The sequence below is a fragment of the Amblyomma maculatum genome, chromosome 8 (assembly GCF_055883805.1).
Source record: "Amblyomma maculatum isolate TAMU_Amacu chromosome 8, ASM5588380v1, whole genome shotgun sequence".
NCBI classification, from domain to species: Eukaryota; Metazoa; Arthropoda; class Arachnida; order Ixodida; family Ixodidae; genus Amblyomma; species Amblyomma maculatum.
The window spans coordinates 85,635,476-85,643,351 of record NC_139351.1 but is presented as its reverse complement, the minus strand read 5'-3'; the positions used below and the strand labels follow the sequence as shown (position 1 = coordinate 85,643,351).

General features: G+C 49.8%; 1 pseudogene; it reads right to left on the bottom strand.

Annotated features, from left to right (window-relative positions):
* Window positions 1-436: 436 nt before the first annotated feature.
* On the bottom strand, window positions 437-7,529 carry LOC146181690 (uncharacterized; annotated as a pseudogene).
* Between the last annotated feature and the right edge of the window lie 347 nt (window positions 7,530-7,876).

Here is a 7,876-nt window from a genome sequence, read left to right as displayed (position 1 = left end):
CTTGAATCTCTTCCTAACGGCACTGCGGACATCGTGACTGTGCAGGACAAGGGCAGACATACGCCCGGTGTCCAAGTCTGCCGCACAGTGTACAGGCTGGTGTTGTTACGCCTCATCATAGTAAAAGACATGAAAAGGGACCTTTCTTGCTTCGAAAGTGATGACCACTATGTTGGAGGAACCTAGTTTTCTCACGCTCACAACTGGTGTTTCCGGGAAACGAAGCGCTTGCGTGATGGCTTCGTTGTAAATCATAGGGTCCACCTGTCTCCTCCTTCTTCTTCCTCCTCCTGGGATCCTCCTTTGCATGTGTCGTAAGAGGGCCGGAGGTAGGAGTAGGTGGTGGTAAGAACATTTAGTACCCATACAAGGGGCGGGAGGTATGTTCGGATCGGCCCATATGGCACCGGTCCTTACAAGCACTAGGTGGAGGTCCCTAGATTGGGACCCCAGTGGCGGCTGCCGCCGCCCGGGCATGCTCGACTAAGGCTTGTTGGGCCTGTAAGTCGTAGCAGCCGAGCAGGATCACCTTCTAGTCCTCCCGGGTTGGGTTGGGGATGGGGGGAACAGCTGGATTAGAGGGGCAGGCCCACACCATGTGATAGATGTCAGAAGACACCGCTCCACAGTGTGGGCAGCTGCCACTAAAGGAGGGGTCAAAATGTTTTAGTGCTGCCGGGCACAGCAATGTATTGGTGAAAAGGTGGAGAAAGAGCCGCTCATCGGCCTTTTTGAGCCCTTTGTATGGGCTGCGGTAAAGGCGATGACAATTCTGATAGCACATCGTGATATCTTTGAAGGTGTAGGCTGGATTAAAATCGGGTTCCTGATCGGGTAGGGAGGAGAAAACAGCCCGGTGAGAGAGCGCGCGGGCGGCTGCGTCTGCTGCCTCGTTTCCTGCCAAACCCTGATGAGCAGGGGTCCATATAAGGTAACGGAGTGCGGGGTCCGTATCCCGTATACAATTTGAGTAGATTTGAAAGGCTAGTAAGGGAATCCAGCCTTGTCTGACATTCCGACAGGCTCCTCGCGAGTCGGTAATTATATATTTTGAATCTTAGTGTGAGGCCGCGAGGGCAATCGCCAGCTCTTCTGCGTGTGTTGTACTGTGGGCTCTGAAGGTGATACTGTTAACCGTTTTGCTGTTGTGAACTACAGCGGCCATGTACCATCCCCCATGGTGAGGGCCGGAGGCGTTCACGTAGTATACATCTGTTTTGTTGCCATAAGGTCGGGCTAGGGCTTCGGCTCATGCCAGGCGCCGACCATTATGATCTTCGTGTGACATATTGGCTGGAAGAGGTCGCACACAGAGGGCGCGTCTCCACAGTTCTGGGATGCGAAACTTGTCTTCCATGAGAGTGGTTTGTTCGATACGTAGTCGAGCAAGAAGGCGGCGACTTGACTCCGTTTGCGATAAACGCGTGTACTGATTTGTAAGGTGCGCCTCCAGGAGCTCCCGGAAAGTATTCACCACCCCAAGGGTCATAAGACGGCTGTTTGAAGTAGTGCTGGGGAGGTCTAGAGCACGCTTAATAATTTTACGATGGATGACCTCAAGGGCATCATCCTCTTGTTTCCGTAGGTGGAGATAAGGTGTCTAATAGAGAATCCGACTGGTCACGAAGGCGTTTGCCAGCCGCAAGGCATCTTTACTTCGTAACCCCTCGCGTTTGTTTGAAAACCGGTGGACCATGCGGCCCACCTGGTCCCCCACCTTACGGAGTTTGGTCAATGTTGTGTCTGACCGTCTTTGTTTGTGAATGTAAAGTCCGAATACCCGTATCTCGTCCGCTTCGTGTATGGGACCACTGTCTAAAGAAAGAGTGATTTCAGTTGTGCACTTTGGCGAGGGGCGGAGGGGCACAAATTCCGATTTTTGTGGGGAACACTGAAGACCACAGCGGCGGGCGTAGCGGTCTACTATCGTCGCCGCTGTTTGCAGGCTGGTTTCAATGTCCCCTATGCTGCCATGCGTAGCCCACAGGGTGATGTCATCGGCATACAGGGCGTGCTGCACACCTGTGACACCATCGAGCTGTTCAGGCAGGTGCATCATAGCCAAATTGAAGAGCAGCGGGGAACGTACCGCGCCTTGGGGGGTCCCCCGCGTGCCGAGTAGGTAAGGACCATGCTCATTATCTTGGATGCGAATGTAGGATTGACGTTCCGTGAGAAATTGCTTTATGTACTGGAATGTGTTGAGGCCACAGTCGGTCTGGCTTAGGTTAGTGAGTGTGATCTCTTGTGTTACGTTATCAAATGCCCCTTTGAGATCTAAGGCGAGTACTACCCGGTCATTATGGGGGCATTCGAGTGGGTCAAGGACTTCCCGATTGAGTTGCTGGAGGACATCTTGAGCGGATCTGTGTGGGCGGAATCCGAACATGGTGTCCGCGAATACATGTTTTTCTTCAAGATATTCAGATAGCCAGTCCCGCATCATCGTCTCCTTTAGTTTGCCTACACAGGAGGTGAGAGAGATGGGGCGGAGGTTATCTGTGTCAATTGGTTTGCCTGATTTAGGAATAAAGGTTACCAGAGCCGTTTTCCAGTCGCTTGGTAGGGGGGTGTCCCCGCGCCAAATTGCATTGGTGTAGTCGAGGAGGGACTGGTATGCCGAGTCGGACAGGTTCGCCAATAGCTTGACGGTGACCTTATCCCTTCCCGCGGCAGTGCCCCGTTTCATTTTGGCAAGAGCCGCCCGCAGGTCATCATCATCATCAGCATCAGCCTGATTATACCCACTGCAGGGCGAAGGCCTCTCCCATATTTCTCCACTTAACCCGGTTCTGTGCTAGCTGCATCCACTTGACCCATGCGAACTTCTTAATGTCATCCGCCCACCTAGCTTTCTGCCGCCCCCTGCTACGCTTTCCTTCCCTTGGAATCCAGTTTGTTACCCTCAGCGACCATCGGTTATCCTCTCTTCGCACTACATGTCCCGCCCATGTCCATTTCTTCTTAATTTCACAGAATGTCGGTAACTTGAGTTATTCTCTGACCCACTCTGCACGTTTGCTATCTCTTAATGTTACCCCTACCATTTTTCGTTCCATAGCCCTCTGGGTGGTCCTCAACTTAAGTAGAACTCTCTTGGTTAGCCTCCACGTTTCAGCCCCATAGGTGAGTACAGGCAAGATGCAACTATTGTATACTTTCCTCTTGAGCGATACCGGTAAGCTGCTAGTCATAACCGGTCATAGCTGCTACCGGTCATAGATACCGGTCATAGCTGCTAGCTGCCCGCAGATCATGGAGCTGGAAAAGTTGATTTAGCTCTGTGTTCTCTCTGCCTGCCTAAGAGTACGCTGGTGCACAGGGGTCTTGGGCTGTACAGAAATACTGGTCCCAGAGTTTCTCTGCCAGTTGAGTCATGTTGCCAGAGAAAGCATGCATGGCACTCTGGAAATGTTTGTGTGTTTCGGTTCGTGTTTGGGTTGGGTCGATGAGGGCTCGAAAGAGGCGCCATGTGTTGCGGCTGGATATTTGTCGCGCGGCCGTGTTACATCTATCCACCCAGTTGGAGTCGGCGAGTTGGGCCGCGTACTCAGCTGCTTTCTGGGTGAGCTCGGCAATTCGAGCTTTTATCTTGCGGTTGTGTTTCTGGCGTCGCCAACGGCGGACGAGGCTGCGACGGGCTTCCCAGAGGTGTAGAAGGTAGTTATCCACGTCCGTGACCGCCTCTGAAAGCTGGATCTGTGTTTCATGCGAGCTAAGGTGTGTCAGTAGCTGTTGGGACCATGTTGAATAGCCCTGCTCGGAAATGGGTGTGTTATCAAGTGAGTCAAAAGTTTGCCTAAATTTTGTCCAATCTGGGATACATGCTTGTGTTGTGGGACGTTTGAGCGGGCGTGTGTGTATTGTAATGTTAAGGATGCAGTGGTCACTACCGAGGGTTTCCTCGGTGTTGAGCCAATCTGCGTGTTTTATGTTGCGAGTGAAGGTTAAGTCCGGACACGTATCCCTTGTCACGGAGTTTTCTAACCGTGTTGGGTGGACGGGGTCAGCCTGGAGGGTGAGGCCCAATGTGGACGCAAGTTCCGCCAGCTTACGTCCGCGCGACTACTCCTTGCGATACCCTCACAGCTGACTGGGAGCATTAAAGTCCCCCACGATCAGGAGAGGATCGCGACCCGCTATTCTTAGCGCGCGGCTGAAGAGGTCCGCCAATGTTGCTCGCTTGAGTTTGGGAGAGCAGTATAAGTTGAGTACATGCAGTGGCGGGTCCCTGCGGCGGAGTGGTAGGATGGTCACCATTACGTAGGAATAATCTATTTGGAGATCGAGATCCACTAAGTTGGCTGTGCATGATTTGTGTACGAGAATACAAGGCGCGGGATCCTGTTGGAACGTCGTGTAATTTGAAAGTGTGGCGCCCAGGCCTGGCTCCTGGAGGGCAACCACGGCTGGTACAGACTCGAAGGTTTCAAGGTAGAGGCGGAAATGGTCCCGCTTAGTGCGGTCCTTAAAGCCTCTACAGTTCCATTGTGATATTAAAGTTGAGAAGGCCGAATTGGAGGTGGGAGAACGCCTTTCATTAGGGTGTCTCGCCATGATTAAACATATTTTGGGAAGAGGATGAGGGAGTGGCCGCCCTAGAGCCAGCTACCTGCGGTACCACGGGGGTGGTGACAGGAGCGGGGCAGCTGTCCTCATTTTCTGAATCAATGATCCGACGGTTGAATTTTGCACGACGGGATACGTCCCTAATGGGCCCCGACCGACGGAGGAGGCGGGGATTGTCCGAGATGTGTTTTGAGACCACCTTGGGTATGGCACTTATGACCTTGGTGCGGATCTGGTTCATAGCCGTCTCGATCATAGATCGCATTTTGGAGGATAAGCGCTCCTCCATCGCGGAAATCGCTGTCACGAGGGCAGGCGACAGCTCTGCGTCGCTCTCCATTGCGTCCGAGTTCTGCGGGCTCGGAGCGACGGACGTCAATTTTGATTCTAAATTTTGAATTTTGTTGAGCAAAATTTCATTCTGTGCCCGGAGGACGTCAATCTGTTTTTTGTATTCGCATCGAGCGCGGAGACGGTGAGTGGAGAAGAGGGGTTTGGGGAAGAGAGGAGACGATCCGAGCCCAGTTTCTCACCTGTTGTCTGCCATGTTGGGGCACTGATGCCCGGGCGCCGGCAGCGCCGTCCGTCTTGAGGGCTGGGAAGTGGTGGGTGTCCGTGCCGCTGGGTGGTGGCGGTGGAGGCGCCTTCTTCTTCCCGAGCGGCATTTTGTGGTCGGTAGCGGGAGCACCAGGCGGCGTTCCGCCATTGGCACCTGAAGCTAGGTGCCTTGGCTGTTCACCAGGGTGCTGGTTCACTGGGGGCTCACGGCGTTTGGCCTTGGGGCCGGGAACCTTGAGCTGGCGGAATTTTCCTGTGCAGTCGCGGGAGTTGGTAGGGTAGGCTTGCCCACAGACTGCACAGGATGGAGTGCATTCATGAGGTGCCTTGACCCCGTCGGCGACAGGCACCGTTTGGCCACACAGGCCACACTTTTCGTTGTCCGGGCAGCGTATTTGGGTTTTCTCGGTACGGTGGCTCCGCAAGGGACAAAGCAACAGAAGAGACGAAGAAAACGGGCTGTTCCGACTAGCATCTACCACCCCCAGGAGCCGAGCAGCCTTGCGATTAGCAGCGCATGCGTATTCAGTGGGCGTCCTATTGGACGCGGCACTAGCTTGAGAGAGCCTATAGTACTACTACTACTACTAAATAAATAATAATAATAATAATAATAATAATAATAATAATAATAATAATAATAATAATAATAATAATAATAATAATAATAATAATAATAATAATAATAATATACAGTAATAGTTCTCTGCTAATTATTATTATTATTATTATTATTATTATTATTATTATTATTATTATTATTATTATTATTATTATTATTATTATTATCATTAGTAGTGGTAGTAGTAGTAGTAGTAGTAGTATAGAGGAAGACGTTTCACGAAGTTGGCACTGAATTGTCTAGTTAACGGCCGAATTAACTGGCTAAATATTATCTTCACAGTTTTAATTAATATTAATAATAATGATTAGTTCACAGGAAGGGAAAGGCGCAGTATCTGTCACACTTCTGTCTGTGGACACCTGAACTACTCCGTAGCCCTCCGCTACGGCTCCTATTTCTCTCTTCCTCCCTTTTGTCTGTGGACACCTTCATCCCTTGGCGTCCACAGACACAATTGTGATATACTGCGCCTTTCCCAATTAATATTATTATCATTAATAATTAAAACTGGGGAGATAATATTTAGCCAGTTAATTTGGCCGTTACCTACAGACAATTCAGTGCCAACTTAGTGAAACGAGTCTTCCTCTATACTACTACTACTACTACTACTACTACTACTACTACTAATAATAATAATAATAATAATAATAATAATAATAATAATAATATACAGTAATAGTTCTCTGCTAATTATTATTAATATTATTATTATTATTATCATTAGTAGTAGTAGTAGTAGTAGTATAGAGGAAGACGTTTCACGAAGTTGGCACTGAATTGTCTAGTTAACGGCCGAATTAACTGGCTAAATATTATCTTCACAGTTTTAATTATTATTAATAATAATGATTAGTTCACAGGAAGGGAAAGGCGCAGTATCTGTCACACTTGTGTCTGTGGACACCTGAACTACTCCGTAGCCCTCCGCTACGGCTCCTATTTCTCTCTTCCTCCCTTTTGTCTGTGGACACCTTCATCCCTTGGCGTCCACAGACACAATTGTGACATACTGCGCCTTTCCGAATTAATATTATTATCATTAATAATTAAAACTGGGGAGATAATATTTAGCCAGTTAATTTGGCCGTTACCTACAGACAATTCAGTGCCAACTTAGTGAAACGAGTCTTCCTCTATACTACTACTACTACTACTACTACTACTACTACAATAATAATAATAATAATAATAATAATAATAATAATAATAATAATAATAATAATAATAATAATAATAATAATAATAATAATAATAATAATAATAATAATAATAATAATAGTAGTAGTAGTATTATAGGCTTTCTAAGCTAGTGCCGCGTCCAACATGACGCCCATTGAAAAAGCATGAGCCGCTAATCGCTAGGCTGCTCGGCTCCTGGGGGCGGTAGATGCTAGTCGGAACAGCCCGCTTTCTTGTCTCTTCTGTCGTTTTGTCCCTTGCGGAGCCACCGTACCGAGCAAACCCAAATACGCGTCCGGCGTGGCAGGGGCATGTGTCCGCCCGGTGGCCCACAGTGCCACACCGCACGCAGGCCGGGACAGTTCTCTTGTAAGCACGCACAAGGGTCACTTCAGAATTGTAATGAATAAATAGCGGCACCACTTTGGCCACGAAATGTGAGCACCGCGACGTTTGAGTTTCCAAGCTTGCGGATATCGGCAAGCTCTCCAGCACGCCACTGAATCTTGTTTTGTAGTGACTCACTGGTCTCGTAGTTGGCTACGGTGATGACGCCGCGACGCACACCACCAGTGAGTTTCAGCTGGCCGTACATTGGCGACCCTTTGGTGAGTCAATTTCGAAATTTCGCAGAAGCTTGTCCGCGACGTGCGGTTGTCGGGTGCCTGCGACGATGAGATTTTACTCCCACGTGGGGGGCAGGCTGAGTTATGCTGCGGCCTGGGTGCCCAGGTAGGCCGCGAACGCTGCTCCCAGCTCGCCATGTTGGTACACATCCTTGAGAGCGACGGTCACCCGGGGCTTCAGGATGATAACTATGTCTTCGGGGTGAAGCCGCGGAAGCGGCTTTGGTTTCCAAATGGGTCCGTCTTACGTGAGGGCCCGCCGTAAAGTGCTGTAGCGCGCGCAGCAGCGTCTTGCTGTGTTGAGGAGCCAGCCAAC